We start from the raw sequence: 15,505 nt of genomic DNA, 5'->3' as shown, positions 1-15,505 counted from the left end.
TTAAATAAACTGATATAATTTTTTTGTGCAATAAAGATTACTTATGTCTTTCGTTTTGAATATCAATTTACCCACGTCCGAAAGTTAGGAGATCAAAATGGAAAAAGAACGATGTAATCTCGTGTAAAATAAAATAAAACTTCTCAATAGTGTTTGGATGTGTCAGTCACTATAATTACTTAAATATCGGGTATTCAGAAGTATTCAGCATTACCAGTATTAAATTGTCAATTAACCCCTAAACTGTTATATGATAAGCTCAGGCAAGAACCAAAACACTATTGATGTGTAAACATAAGCAGAACAGTTTTATTTGATATAAACTGTTATAACTAGATGTTAATCGGTCGGTTGCTTTCTTATGACTGACTTTTATTTATTCTTTCTTATTATCTATTTACATACTTAGTTTACATTAACTAATACAATGATTGGTATATATGTATTTGGTATGCAATATTGTATGTAATTATGACATAAATTTGACATAAATTTGTTTATTCAAATTAATAAACTATTTACAATAAATTAGCAATTATAAAAATTAATACTTGAGAAAAAGAAAATGTTCACAATTTATACCAGAAGTGTATAGAATCCCTAACAAAATAAACCACCATATAAATAACCTACCTGTCAACTTCTACCTCTCCACCCACTTCTTAAAGTCAAATGTCATAAAATAATAAATAAACTGGTACTTCGGAGAAGGGCCATAAAATATTTCCACTTGATTCCAAAAATTTGTTTCTGGGGCACCTGATATTTTAACAATGAAAATCACGTGCGCTGAAAACTACCTCTAGGATTGACTAAAAAATCCGCAAGATACAAAACTCAGACAAATTTTGGGGGTGGAAAATTAATAGCGGTCGGCCTCATATTGCACCCCTCCAGTGGCTATTATCGGTCAGTTGTTGTGGTTTTTATTTTTAAGGTTTTAGAAACACTTACACACAAATATGAAAAAAATCTATTTAAAAACATTTGTCTTGAGTTACAAAATATTTATTTTGATAGATATCCCACTCGCATCCCACTAAGCGACCAAAAAGGTTTTAAAGGAAAAGACCTAAGCTTTCTTTTGAGCAAAAAAATTAATAAAAAAAAGAGTCCATTTTGGAAAAAAAAGTCAAAAAGGTTTTTGATTTTTCAAAAAAAAGTTAAAAATTGTATGTCTTGAGTTACAAAACATTTTTTTATAGATATCCCACTCGCATCCCACTAAGCGACAAAAAGGGTGTTAAAGGAAAACACATAAGCTTTCTTCTGAGCAAAAAAAAAAAATTAAAAAATGGGTCTATTTTTTTAAAAAAAGTCAACAAAGTTTTTGATTTTGCAAAAAAATTCAAAAATTTTAAATCTTGAGTTACAAAATATTTTTTTGATAGATATCCCACTCGCATCCCACTAAGCGACCATATAGGTCGCTTAGGAAAAGACCTAAGCTTTCTTAAAAAAAATAAAAAGGGCCCATTTTGAAAAAAAAAGTCAAAAATATTTTTGATTTAAAAAAAAAATCATAGCTATCTAAACTATTTGGGACACACTTTGCTAAGAACAATAGGTAATAAGTTATATGGATAAAAAAAAACACCTGTTTGGCCAAAATGTCAAATTTTGACCTCCTATAACTCAGAGAGTTCTTGACCGATCTTGTTGAAAAATGGTGTCCGAATTACTATCCAATAGAACTAACATTGGTGCAAATTTCATCGCGATCGGAAGACATCGATTTCAAAAGTTGGTTCACTTGACGTGAAATGTCCCATATATAACAAGTAAGAGTGCTATATTCGGCTATGCCGAATCTTATATACCCTTCACCTTTGTTGTGGATGCATTATTATTTTTTATAATTAGTATATATGTATGTACATTGCCCACTTTAAGCGTACAGCATCCTAAATTTATCAAGAACACAAAAAACAACAACAACGCCAAACGAAACAAAATACCAAAAGAAAAAACAAAATACGCATGCCAATGAAACCAACACACATCCAAACATACGTTTAATTGTATAAAAAACAACAACGCCAAAAGAAACAAAACACAAATGAAAAACAAAATACGCAAAGCATATGCTTCCATCCAAACATACGATTTGTTGCTTTTTTGACAAAAAAACCAACACACAACCAAACAAACGTTTAGTTGTATAATAAACAACAACAACGCCAAAAGAAACAAAACACAAAAACAAACAAAATACGCAAAGCATGCACATCCAAGCATACGTTTTGTTGCTTTTTTGTAAAAAAAACCAACACACAACCAAACAAACGTTTAGTTGTATAAAAAACAACAACAACGCCAAAAGAAACAAAACACAAAAAAAACAAAATACACAAAACTTGCACATCCAAACATACGTTTTGTTGTTTTTTTGTCAAAGCATGCAATACATTGTGTTTTTTGATGAAATTTTCAGAGGTTGTCTCGGATTTTTGCTCATATCTCCGTTATTTATGGACGGATTTTGCTGATTTTAAATAGCAAAATTCTCGAAAGTATGTCTGACAGAATTGTTGAAGATTTGGATCCCGGAGATATCTGGGGCCTTCAGAAAATTGATTTCAACAGACAGACAGACAGACAGACAGGCAGACAGGCAGACAGGCAGACAGGCAGACAGGCAGACAGGCAGACAGGCAGACAGGCAGACAGGCAGACAGACAGACAGACAGACAGACAGACAGACAGACAGACAGACAGACAGACAGACAGACAGACAGACAGACAGACAGACAGACAGACAGACAGACAGACAGACAGACAGACAGACAGACAGACAGACAGACAGACAGACAGACAGACAGACAGACAGACAGACAGACAGACAGACAGACAGACAGACAGACAGACAGACAGACAGACAGACAGACAGACAGACAGACAGACAGACAGACAGACAGACAGACAGACAGACAGACAGACAGACAGACAGACAGACAGACAGACAGACATGGCTTAATCGACTCCGCTATCTATAAGGATCCTGAATATATATACTTTATAGGGTCGGAAATGAAAAATGTAGAAATTACAAACGGAATGACAAACTTATATATACCCTTCTCACGAAGCTGAAGGGTATAAAAATGAAATGGTCCATGTATGTCATGTCATCACGTAAGAACGGCTGGAGCGATTTGGCTGATTTTTATTTATTCAATCCGAATTTTCAGGTGATGGTTTGTAAAGAAAAAAATTAAAAAATTCCGGGTAAAACTCGGAAATTTTTTTTTTTTGAGTCCAGTCAACTGTAATAAAAAAGCTCCCTAAAGTATGTAAAGAATTCAGATCATTAAAATATAATAATCCCATATCTGCCCTTCTAAAATAATTTTCAAAATATTGGGCCGAACCGCACTCCTTTGAATTCCAAAAAATGTATAAAATTTTGAAAAACAATATTTTTTATTTTAATAATAACTGCGGACAACTTCAAAAGATAATTTTTAAATAAGGGAAGTTCCCTCACACTTGCAAAAAAAGCTATGAAATTATTTATACAATTTTTCAGAGAAAAAAAAAATTTGGTTTATTTTAGAAGTGGGTGTTGGTGCGTGATGTTTTTGATTCCAAGACATAAAAAAAGGATTTTCATTACTTATACAACATTGGCCGTCACGTGGTGGTATGCCAAAAATTTCGCCAAAATTAGTTATATGCCTAATGTACACATGTATTTGTTTTTTAAATTATTAATACATATATAAGGAGTGAGATCGAAAAATTCTTAACACACGTTTTTCATTACATTTTTTAACCCAAGTATTATTTGAATTTTTTTTTGATCAAGTTACCTTTGAAAAACATGTCAGTTATTATGTGTAATGTCAATTATATTAATTTTTTTGTTAATCTGATTAAAATGAGTGACCAGAAAAAAGTGCGTACTGAAATTATTAAATATTTTCAACAAAACCCAACTTGGTCTTACAAAAAGTTGGCCAAGCATACAAAGGTCTGCCGTCAAACTGTTTCCAATGTTATTAAACAGTACCGGGAGAACTTGTCAGTTGATAGAAAACCTGGTTCAGGTAGAAGGAATGGTCCACATGATGTTTCTAAAGCCAAAAAAATAGAACGCATTTTCAAAAGAGCTCCCAACACATCCGGTAGGAAAGCAGCCCGGTTAGCTCAGTGCTCGGACTATTTGGTACGAAAAGTTAAAGCTAATGCAGGTTTAAAAACATACAAGGCTCAAAAAGTTCCTGACAGGAACGCTACTAAAAATTTAGAGGCCAAAAACAGAGCACGGAAATTGAAGTCAAGTTTTATAAAAAAATATTCTTGCTGCATAATGGATGACGAAACGTATGTTCTGGCAGATTTTTCGCAACTTCCAGGTCAAAAATTTTATGTTGCTGATGCTCGAGGGAATGTTGAAGAAAAGTTTAGGACCCAAAAGCAGACAAAATTTCCCAGAAAGTTCTTGGTATGGCAAGCAATATGCAGTTGCGGCAAAAGAAGCCACTCATTTGTTACAACGGGCTCTATAAATACCGAAATTTACATCAAGGAATGTTTACAAAAAAGGCTGCTTCCATTCATAAGACTTCATAATGTGTCCACTTATTTTTGGCCTGACTTGGCATCCTGTCACTATGGCAAACAAGCCCTTGAGTGATACAAGAACAATAATGTGGTATTTGTACCAAGAGAGGCAAATCCTCCAAACTGCCCGGAGCTAAGGCCAGTGGAGAGATATTGGGCTCTTGTTAAAAGAGAATTGAAGAGTACAAAAAAGGTGTCCAAAAGTGTGGTAGATTTTAAACGGAGATGGACTACATGTTCGAGCAAAGTGACAGAAAGCACTATAAAAACGTTAATGGAAGGGTTTCCGAAAAAGGTTCAAAATTTCATCACTAGTGATTAAAACTATAAAAATAATTTTTTTTGTAAATTGTAATAATAATTTCAATCAAATAAAAAAAAAATTAAAGCTGTAAGTTTAGTGGTTTCTTTTTTATAAACATATATGTATGTTAAGAATTTTTCGATCTCACTCCTTACAATAAACAATTAAAAAAAATATAACAATAAACTTACTGATATTTAAAGAGAAACAATCCAAATAAAAAATCCAATAATAAAAAGAAGTGATCTGCAATTCAACTTTGTTTATTATTTAGCTAAACCTTGAAAATAAAACAACAAAAATTAAAACAAAAAATACTTGCATATGGATATGTATGTATGTATATGTATGTAGATTAGGGTGGAGCCAAAAACTATTGACCATTTACGCCGATAATGGAAGTGTTACGACAACAATAACTTTTTTTATTTGAAATTGTTTACAAATACATATGTACTTTAATATCTGAAGTAAAAGATATACATAAGTGTATCGAAAACTCTTTCTGTAGAGTCATCAGCTAATTGTTTTATGAAATTTAAGCTAAAACACTATTATTATCTTTGTATGGAGTTTTAAAATGATAAGACGAAATAGAGAAAATTCTTTTTCGATTTATGAATAGTAGGCCTATTCGCATTTATAAATTTTTTAATAGTTGACTTTTCTAATTTATGAATTTCCTATGTCCTCATTTACACAGTAACCCCCATTTTCCCAATCTCTGGTTATTTTTTATCATGACAATAAACTGGCAGTTCTCATACAAAAAAAATGTTAATTGGAGGTTTATCGTTACGAAAAACAATAATCAGATATTGAGAAAATGGGGGTAAGAGTTTTCTCGCATAAGATTTTTTTTCTGCTTCAAACTTGCATCGCGTTTACACACAAAGATTTTTATTGCAGACAGTAAAGGCCCAACTATAATATGCATAACTAGTTTAAGGTAATGTCAAAACTGAACGAAAAATCTGTCAAATGCTTAAGGGAATCCGAAGAAACTTTTAGGTGGCTATAATGTACTTACGTGCATTCAAAACAATTTAGCCCCATTTGCACATTTATGTTCAACATGCAATTAAAAAATACGTATTTCTTATTATTTTATCAAAATAAATAAATTTTCATTTATTTCTTTATTTTCTTTGTATAAAATAAACAAACAGCTGATTCCGTACGGAATGTGCGAACAGCTTCGCTCTTTGCTTAAGCAACATTATAGTTTGTCACATACGTTTTATATGTATTCGCATAGTTGCTTAAACTGACTTAAGCTAGTGCATGCATATTATAGTTGGGCCTTAAGTCCCCTTTTACAATGTAGAAATTGAAGAGGGTTGAAGAGGTACAGTGTGTATTACACAGGTTTAGGAGAGAGGTTGGGAGGGAGATTGACCAGGCCAATAAAGAACTAATAACTGGTTGATAACTGTTAATTGAATATTTTTTACTCAATTCATGTAGTGATAAGCCCGTCTTCCAGTCTTCAATAACTTTAATTTTAAATTCACTGGAGTACTTGTTCCTTGTCATTGTTTTTTTTTTAACAATAAACTGTATAAAACTTAAATTGTACACACTACGCCTTCCATTATTTTTATCTTTTGGAATTTTTAAATGCATTCATTGTGATTTCCGATAACTCACATTGCAAATATGTACCGAGTCAAAATTTTAAACATCTTATAAGAGGGTGCTTTTGTTTTGTCCGTTGCGTTTTGAGTTTTTATATGATTTATCATTTTAAATTAATTTTTAATAATATTATCTTTTACCATGGCAGAATCAACCAGGTACAATTATTAGGGAGAGTTGTCAATATTTACCCCTACAACGTCAATTTATTTTGTTTTCGCGCTATTTTGCACGTTATATTAAAACCAACACTTATATATTTGGAACAATTTAAATTTGAATTAAATATTTCACGGAAAAAAGTAAATTGTACATAAATTAATTTATTTTTCTTTTCGTTTTGTTTTTTCTAATTTTCTTTTCTTTGACGTTATAGGGAATGTATAATTAAGAACATACTCTCCAATAATTGTACCTTGCTTGTTCTGCCATGATCTTTTACTAAATTAATATAATATGAACATTAACAATATTATTTAATAAAATACAGTGACGGACATTACAATAGAATCACTACCAATATTTCATATAAAACTATGATTTATATATAATATATTAATTCTCTATCTACTCTATTTTGATTTTGCCTTTGAATTTTGTCTATGTGGTCAACGATTACAATTACAACTTATTACAATATTAATAACATTGTTACTTTTCAAATTAAATGATATGAAACGTACATTTTGTTGAATACATTGCGACAAAAAATAGAATCACATTTAAAAAATTTAATTAAAAGTTGGCTTTGACTTTTCATTTTTGGATTTTTTTGTTAATGAGAAAATATTTTAATAGTAATTATTAAATATTAGCTATCGAAGAAGAAGAAGAATGGAAAATTATTAAAAATTTAAGTTGTTCCGGCCGATCTCAACGTGAAATTGCTAAATTAGTAGGACGATCCCAGAAATTTGTTTTCAATGCGTTATCCATCCGCAAGCAGCCACGTTCCATAGGAAAACCACGAAAAACTAGTCTTCATTAAGATAATTTAATTGTTATAATATCCAAACGAGATCCATTTAAGTCCGCAATCCGGAAGGAGGTTGGTTGTGAAGTATCCACAAGAACTATTCAAAGAAGATTGGTGGATGCTGGTCTGCATGGCAGAACTTCAAGAAAAGTTCCTATGCTCACTAAAAAGCACGTGGCAGCAAGAAAGAAATTTGCCAAAGAACATAAGGATTGGTGTGGCCCAGAAAATATAAAAAAGTGGCGAAATGTGTTGTGGACGGATGAAACAAAAATTAATTTGATTGGTAGCGATTGTAAAACATGGGTCAGACGTCCAAAAAATGCTGAATTAGATCCTCGGTATACAACAAAAACGTTCAAACATGGCGGTGGAAATATTATGATATGGGGATGCTTCTCTTGGTATGGCATTGGCCCAATTTACTGGATTAAGGAAAATATGGATAAACACCTGTACGTGAATATTTTGGAAAATGTTATGAAGACACATGCAGAATGGAGTATGCCCTTAAAATGGGTATTCCAACAAAATAACGACCCACAGCACACTTCAGGTCTTGCGAAAATGTGGTTTTCAGATAACAAAATTGATATTATGGAGTGGCCCTCGCAATCCCCTGACTTAAATCCTATTGAAAACCTATGGAAAATAGTCAAAGATAAACTTGGACCTGAAAAAGTGAAAAACAAGGAAGAATTATGGCAAAAAATTCAGGAAATCTGGTACGATATTCCTCGTTATACTTGCGAACGATTGGTAAATTCAATGCCAAAAAGATGTTATGCTGTTATCAAAAATAATGGTTATGCAACAAATAATTAGGAAAACGATGCGTTTTTAAGATGTTCTTTAATTTTTATAAGTATTAGACTGATTGATTCTATTTTAATGTCGCGTATCTTATTTAGTTTTTTTATATTTGTCATAGTTTTTAACATAAGAATGTGTTCATTTTTTATGTTAGTTTTATTTATTTTTTGTGTACACCATAGGCATTAATATACAATGTGTGTGAAGATAAATTTAAATTTATTTAGCACAGACCTAAACCACATATTTTAGCTCAGCCCATTTTGCAGTTAACGGAGCACAGTTAATCACTTAACAGTCATAATACTTGAATTATAATAATCAAATTTATACCTACAATATCTGAAATAATTTCAGAATAAGAAAAAAAATGGAAAAAATTAAAAAAAACTATCCATCTGAAATAATAGATGGATATTTGAACCCATCGTAATATCAGGATTCCAATAAATTTGACTTTTTTGAAAAAATAAATCTGGAGAGGATTTTTGGCCATTATGGAAATTAGGAAAAGGGCTCGGATATGACACTATATAGAAATGGTAGTCCTAGGGTCACTGAATTGAACTGTGGTAGTGGGATATCTGAAATAATTTTGGGAAGGGCTCGGATATGACACTATATAGAAATGGTAGTCCTAGGGTCACTGAATGGAACTGTGGTAGTAGGATATCTTTGGGATATTTTTTATTTTATTTATTTTATTTATTTTTATTGATTTCAATACATAAAAGCCTTCATGGCCAATTATACATGTATTGTTAGATTAATAACCATGTTATACAATAATAACATCATTAATTCAAATTTAAAATATAAAAACTAAATATAATAGTGTACAAATGGCTCCCCAGCCACACAAACTTTGCTTAAATGAAAAGTAAAACAAATTTATAAATCCTGAAAACCAGATTACGATATAATTATTTTCAAATATTAACAGAAGAAAGATATTGTAAAACTTTTAATTTATATGTAGAAATGGAAAATGAGAATAATTTAAGATCCAATGGCAATTGATTCCAAATACGACAGATCCTTATTTTAAACGAATGTTCGAAAATTGAAAGACGTATTCGAGGTACTTCAATTTGAATATTCCGAGTAGAACGAATAAAAGAAAATATACCAACAAGATAATTGGGTTGACCAGTTTTCATAATCTTGTAGAAATGTAAGAGGATACGTAGATGTAAGTAGTTTGTAAAATTACAACGAAGAAAAATGGGAATATATTCTGAAACACGGTCATGATCACGCAGCTTAAAATCACAAACATACCTAACAATTTTTCTAAGTATACTCTTTAGACAATCAATAAAGCCTAACGTAGTACCAGATACGACCTCTAGGCAGTAATTAAACTGTGACATTAACAAGCCATATGCTAAACGGTATCTAACAAATTTCGGTGTGTAAGCTTTAAAAGAATAAAGTCTTCTTAATGTCAGACATGTTCTTTTAGAAAGCCAATCAATGTGCAGATTAAATTTTAGGCTGGAGTCAATAATAATGCCAAGGCATTTGATAGAGTCAACATTTTCAATAGTTCTGCCATCAATGTAAATTGTAGGATTTAAGAAGTCATGATTTGGCAAATGAAAATTAATGGCTTTTGTTTTATTTAAATTTACACTAAGCTCATTAGAGTTTATCAAATTAATGATAAAGTTTAAATGATGATTTATTCTAATCGGGAAATTATTTTCCATTAAGCCCGCGCTGAAAAGAAGAAAAATATCATCTGCAAAAACAAAGGATTTGCACATATCATTATCCATTAATGAAATACAATCATTCAAATACATTAAAAATAGAATTGGACCCAGAACTGAGCCTTGAGGAACCCCAGAAGTAACAGTTCCAATACTCGAATTAATACCAAGTAGTGAAACAAATTGCGATCGTCCAGTTAAGTAAGAATAAATTAATCTACTAGCAGACTTAGAGAATTTAAATTTATCTATAAGTTTTCTTATAAGAATCTTATGATTGACTCGATCAAATGCCTTTGATGGATCCAGAGAAACCATTGTACAGTTATCATGACGGTCAAGCTATTAGTAATGAACTTGTGCTATGATTTCGACGAAAGGCATATTGATTGGAGTGCAGTAATGAAAAACGTTCACAGTGGGAAAGAATCTGTAGTTTAATAATATTTTCAACAATTTTCGAAATTGATGGTAAAATGCTAATAGGTCTTAAATTATCTGTACAGTAATTATTATTTTTTGCAATTGGTACCACTCTAGCCAATTTCCGTGCATTAGGAAATTTGGAAACTGTAAAAATTGTATTAATCAAATGACAAAGATATGATGAAATCAGTGGAAATATAATTTTTAAAAACTTCATAGGAATCATATCATAACCTGTCGCATTAGATTTAATGGAGTTCATTGCAATGAAAACATCAGATTCCGTAATATTTTGAAACGAAATCATTTCTGGGCTTTCAATAATATTATCAAAATGAAAATTACCAAAGTGATTAGGATTGAAGTTATTCAAAAACCCCTTGCAATCAACTCAATATCACTTTCCAATAACTCAGGTCGTTCAGTACCTATACAACCAATCTTACGCCACATCTGGGAGCTGTTTAAATCCTTAAAAGCACTAACACCCTAATTCTTACGCATCTTTCTAATGACAGATTTTGCCCTATTTCTCAGTTTACAATAATTTTGCCAGCTATCCACCGTACGATCTCTAAGGTGAGCTTTATATGCTATATCCCTTAAAGATCTAGCAGGGATGACCTCCCTAGAATTCATGAAATTAACGTAATTTGATTTACGTTTAGCCCTGAACGTAGGAACTAAACAATGTAGATTTTCTATCAAATTATTAAGAGAAGAAACTTGTTCATTCACATCATTAGTAAGAAAAATGGACGAATTATCAAATTGATTAATGGATTGTGCAAGCTCATCAAAATTTATGTGATTATAATCCTTAAGGTAAATGTCATTAGCTAGCAGTTGTGGGCAAAATCTATAAGAAATGTAAATTAAACTATGATTAGATAATAAAAAAGGGAATTGCATTTGACCACTATATTCTACTAAGGATGGTTGACTTAAGACAAAATAGTCGATTAGCGATGTGCTATTATTAGGTACAAACAAGTGCGTTGGTAAGCAGTTGTGTACACATGTTAATCCACAACGGTAAGCTAAAGAGCGAAAATTTTTAGACTTAGAAACATTAAATATATCATAGTTAAAATCTCCTGTTACGATAATGTTACTAAATCTATCAAATAAATCACTATGCATTTGCTCAAACACATCAATCTGTCCATTGGGGAGATAAATTATTATTATTATTTATTTAGTAGTATTTTAAATACTTTATCTTATAACTATATAACATTTGATTAAAATTATTTTAGATTTTTATAGGCTCTGATATACATTATTTTTCACAAAAAATACACAATTTCTTTTAAATATATTAATGTTTCGTTCATTTTTTACATCACTTGGTAATAAGTTGAATAACTGTAATCCTTTGTAGAATAGGCATCTCTTCATGGCATTATTTGTGGCTTTATGTATCCTAAAATCGCTGGCATTTCGCAGATTGTATGGTTGTACTTCGTTGACATATGTTAGTTGTTCTGTTAAATATCCTGGAGCACTTCCTATCTTCATTTTATATATAAAAGTTAATGTATTTAGTTGGAGTCTTTGTCTGATGTTTAGCCATTTTAGTGTTTCTAGCATAAATTGAATTGATGTAAACCTATTGCATTTAATTATAGTTCTCATAGCTTTATTTTGTAGTTTCTGTAGTCTCTCTATTTGTGTATTTGTGCAGCATGTGTACAAGATTGTTGAACCGAATTCAAAATGTGGTTTGATTATTGTATTATATATATTTATAGCAGTTATTGTCGATATTTTTCTTCTTATTCTCCTAAAAAAACCAATCTTTTTTCCAATCTTTTTACAAATATATTCTATATGATCTTTTAAGTTAATGTTTTTATCTATTATAAAACCTAAGTATTTTATCTTATCCACTTTCTCTATTATTTTATTATTAATTTTAAAAATTGTATTACTGTTCATGTTTATTTCCATTATTTTCGTCTTATTTTCGTTTAGTTTTAATTTATTCATTTTCAACCAGGTGTTTATATTTAATATGTCTTGCATTAGATTGTTTTGGCATTGTATTTCATTTTCGGATTCATTAAAAATTAGAGTATCGTCCGCGTATAGCACTATTTCACATCTGTTAAGTACGTTTGGCATATCATTTATGTAAATAATAAATAGTAGAGCTCCTCGGATCGATCCCTGTGGAACCCCATATTCATTATTTATTTCGTTCGATTTAATATTGTTTACTTTCGTTATTTGCTTTCTGTTGGTTAAATATGATTCAAACCAACTCAGTTCTTTATCTTCTATTCCGTATTTGTAAAGTTTTAGCACTAGAATGTTTCTATCTATAGTCTCAAAAGCTCTTTTAAAATCGAGAAAAATTGCCATAATTTTGTGGTTTTTGTTAATATTTTTCCATCTATTTATAACATAATTCACTGATGTTTCACACGAAAAACTTCTTCTAAACCCGGATTGATATTTTGATAATATATTATTTTTTTCTAAGTAATCTTCTAGTTGTATCTTAACAGTTTTTTCCAGAATTTTTTCACATAGTTTTAATGCGTTTATCGGACGAAATTCTTCACATTTATTTGTTTTTGCCACCTTTTCAATTGGTGTTACCATTGATGTTTTCCAATTTTCTGGAAAAATTCCCGTTTCCAACGATGTATTTACTATTTTCAGTACAACATCTCCAATTAAATTCCAATTATCTAAGATAATATGAATATTTAAATTTTTAAAATCTGGTTTCTTTTTTAGGCTTTTACACATATTTTTAAGTTCTACATATGTTTGATATTGCACGAAATTTAAATTTAACATTTATCACAGGTATTTCATTTAAATATTGCACATTTTCTATATTATCTCTAATTTCCTTAATACTGTTCACAAAATATTCGTTAAACTGGTTCGCTATATCACAATTGTTATTATATTCTATATTGTTAAATATCACAGATTGTATCACAGATCGGTTTTTCTTTAGGACTAAGTCTTTAATGTTTTTCCACATTTCTTTTTGATCTTTGGTTTTGCTTATATGCCTGTTAATATATGTATTTTTTCATTTTCAAGCTTTATTTTAAGGAGTGAGATCGAAAAATTCTTAACATACATATATGTTTATAAAAAAGAAACCACTAAACTTACAGCTTTAATTTTTTTTTTATTTGATTGAAATTATTATTACAATTTACAAAAAAAATTATTTTTATAGTTTTAATCACTAGTGATGAAATTTTTAACCTTTTTCGGAAACCCTTCCATTAACGTTTTTATAGTGCTTTCTGTCACTTTGCTCGAACATGTAGTCCATCTCCGTTTAAAATCTACCACACTTTTGGACACCTTTTTTGTACTCTTCAATTCTCTTTTAACAAGAGCCCAATATCTCTCCACTGGCCTTAGCTCCGGGCAGTTTGGAGGATTTGCCTCTCTTGGTACAAATACCACATTTTTGTACTCTTCAATTCTCTTTTAACAAGAGCCCAATATCTCTCCACTGGCCTTAGCTCCGGGCAGTTTGGAGGATTTGCCTCTCTTGGTACAAATACCACATTATTGTTCTTGTACCACTCAAGGGCTTGTTTGCCATAGTGACAGGATGCCAAGTCAGGCCAAAAATAAGTGGACACATTATGAAGTCTTATGAATGGAAGCAGCCTTTTTTGTAAACATTCCTTGATGTAAATTTCGGTATTTATAGAGCCCGTTGTAACAAATGAGTGGCTTCTTTTGCCGCAACTGCATATTGCTTGCCATACCAAGAACTTTCTGGGAAATTTTGTCTGCTTTTGGGTCCTAAACTTTTCTTCAACATTCCCTCGAGCATCAGCAACATAAAATTTTTGACCTGGAAGTTGCGAAAAATCTGCCAGAACATACGTTTCGTCATCCATTATGCAGCAAGAATATTTTTTTATAAAACTTGACTTCAATTTCCGTGCTCTGTTTTTGGCCTCTAAATTTTTAGTAGCGTTCCTGTCAGGAACTTTTTGAGCCTTGTATGTTTTTAAACCTGCATTAGCTTTAACTTTTCGTACCAAATAGTCCGAGCACTGAGCTAACCGGGCTGCTTTCCTACCGGATGTGTTGGGAGCTCTTTTGAAAATGCGTTCTATTTTTTTGGCTTTAGAAACATCATGTGGACCATTCCTTCTACCTGAACCAGGTTTTCTATCAACTGACAAGTTCTCCCGGTACTGTTTAATAACATTGGAAACAGTTTGACGGCAGACCTTTGTATGCTTGGCCAACTTTTTGTAAGACCAAGTTGGGTTTTGTTGAAAATATTTAATAATTTCAGTACGCACTTTTTTCTGGTCACTCATTTTAATCAGATTAACAAAAAAATTAATATAATTGACATTACACATAATAACTGACATGTTTTTCAAAGGTAACTTGATCAAAAAAAAATTCAAATAATACTTGGGTTAAAAAATGTAATGAAAAACGTGTGTTAAGAATTTTTCGATCTCACTCCTTATATATGTTTCTTGCCATTTTGTAGTTATTCCATGCTGCATATGTGTTTTCGGCTTTTGCGATATTATATTTTATTATTTTTTCATTTTTTAAACGTTGTAGTTGCCTATTAAACCATTTATTTTTTAAACTATTCTCATTTACTGTCTTCTTTACTGATAGTCTTTTTATTGCGTTTTCAATAGTTTCATCAAAGATATTTACATTATTGTTCAGATCTTGGCTTTCATCATAATTTATTTCATTCACTTCTCTTTGAAATCTATTTTTGTTGTATTTAAAAAACCCTATCTCTTTTTTATTTGAATGTTTTCTTTTCTCATCGTTTATTGCAATTTTTTTATTTTTTTTTTTTTTATTTATATTTCAAAAATGCCGCAAGCCCTTAGGGCTAAAATTAGGACTACAACTAAATCAATTTAATTACATTAATAAAAGTATTAATACAAACATTTATATGACTTACAAAATTAGTGAAAATTTCAATTATTTCGTGATCAGATATTTTATTTTTTTTACTATTATTTACTTTCATATTTATTTTATTTGTTATAACATAGTCAATTATTGTTCTTGAATTACGTGTTA

At 30.7% G+C, this 15,505-nt stretch overlaps 1 protein-coding gene across 2 annotated transcripts in view; it reads right to left on the bottom strand.

The window, feature by feature from the left end:
- LOC135950044 (proton-coupled amino acid transporter-like protein pathetic) overlaps nucleotides 1-15,505 on the bottom strand; it is a 161,193-nt gene that overhangs the window by 133,839 nt on the left and 11,849 nt on the right. Inside the window, exon 2 of one of the 2 annotated variants that reach the window (XM_065499534.1) lies at nucleotides 5,062-5,150. The exons of the other annotated variant lie outside the window; for it this stretch is intronic. The gene's annotated coding sequence lies outside the window, so the exon portion shown is untranslated. The remainder of the gene's footprint in view (nucleotides 1-5,061; nucleotides 5,151-15,505) is intronic. 2 annotated transcript variants of the gene reach the window in all.

This window comes from Calliphora vicina, chromosome 2 (genome assembly GCF_958450345.1).
Source record: "Calliphora vicina chromosome 2, idCalVici1.1, whole genome shotgun sequence".
Classification (NCBI taxonomy): Eukaryota; Metazoa; Arthropoda; class Insecta; order Diptera; family Calliphoridae; genus Calliphora; species Calliphora vicina.
Note: the sequence above shows the minus strand (reverse complement) of the source record. Positions and strands in the feature narration are given on the sequence as shown.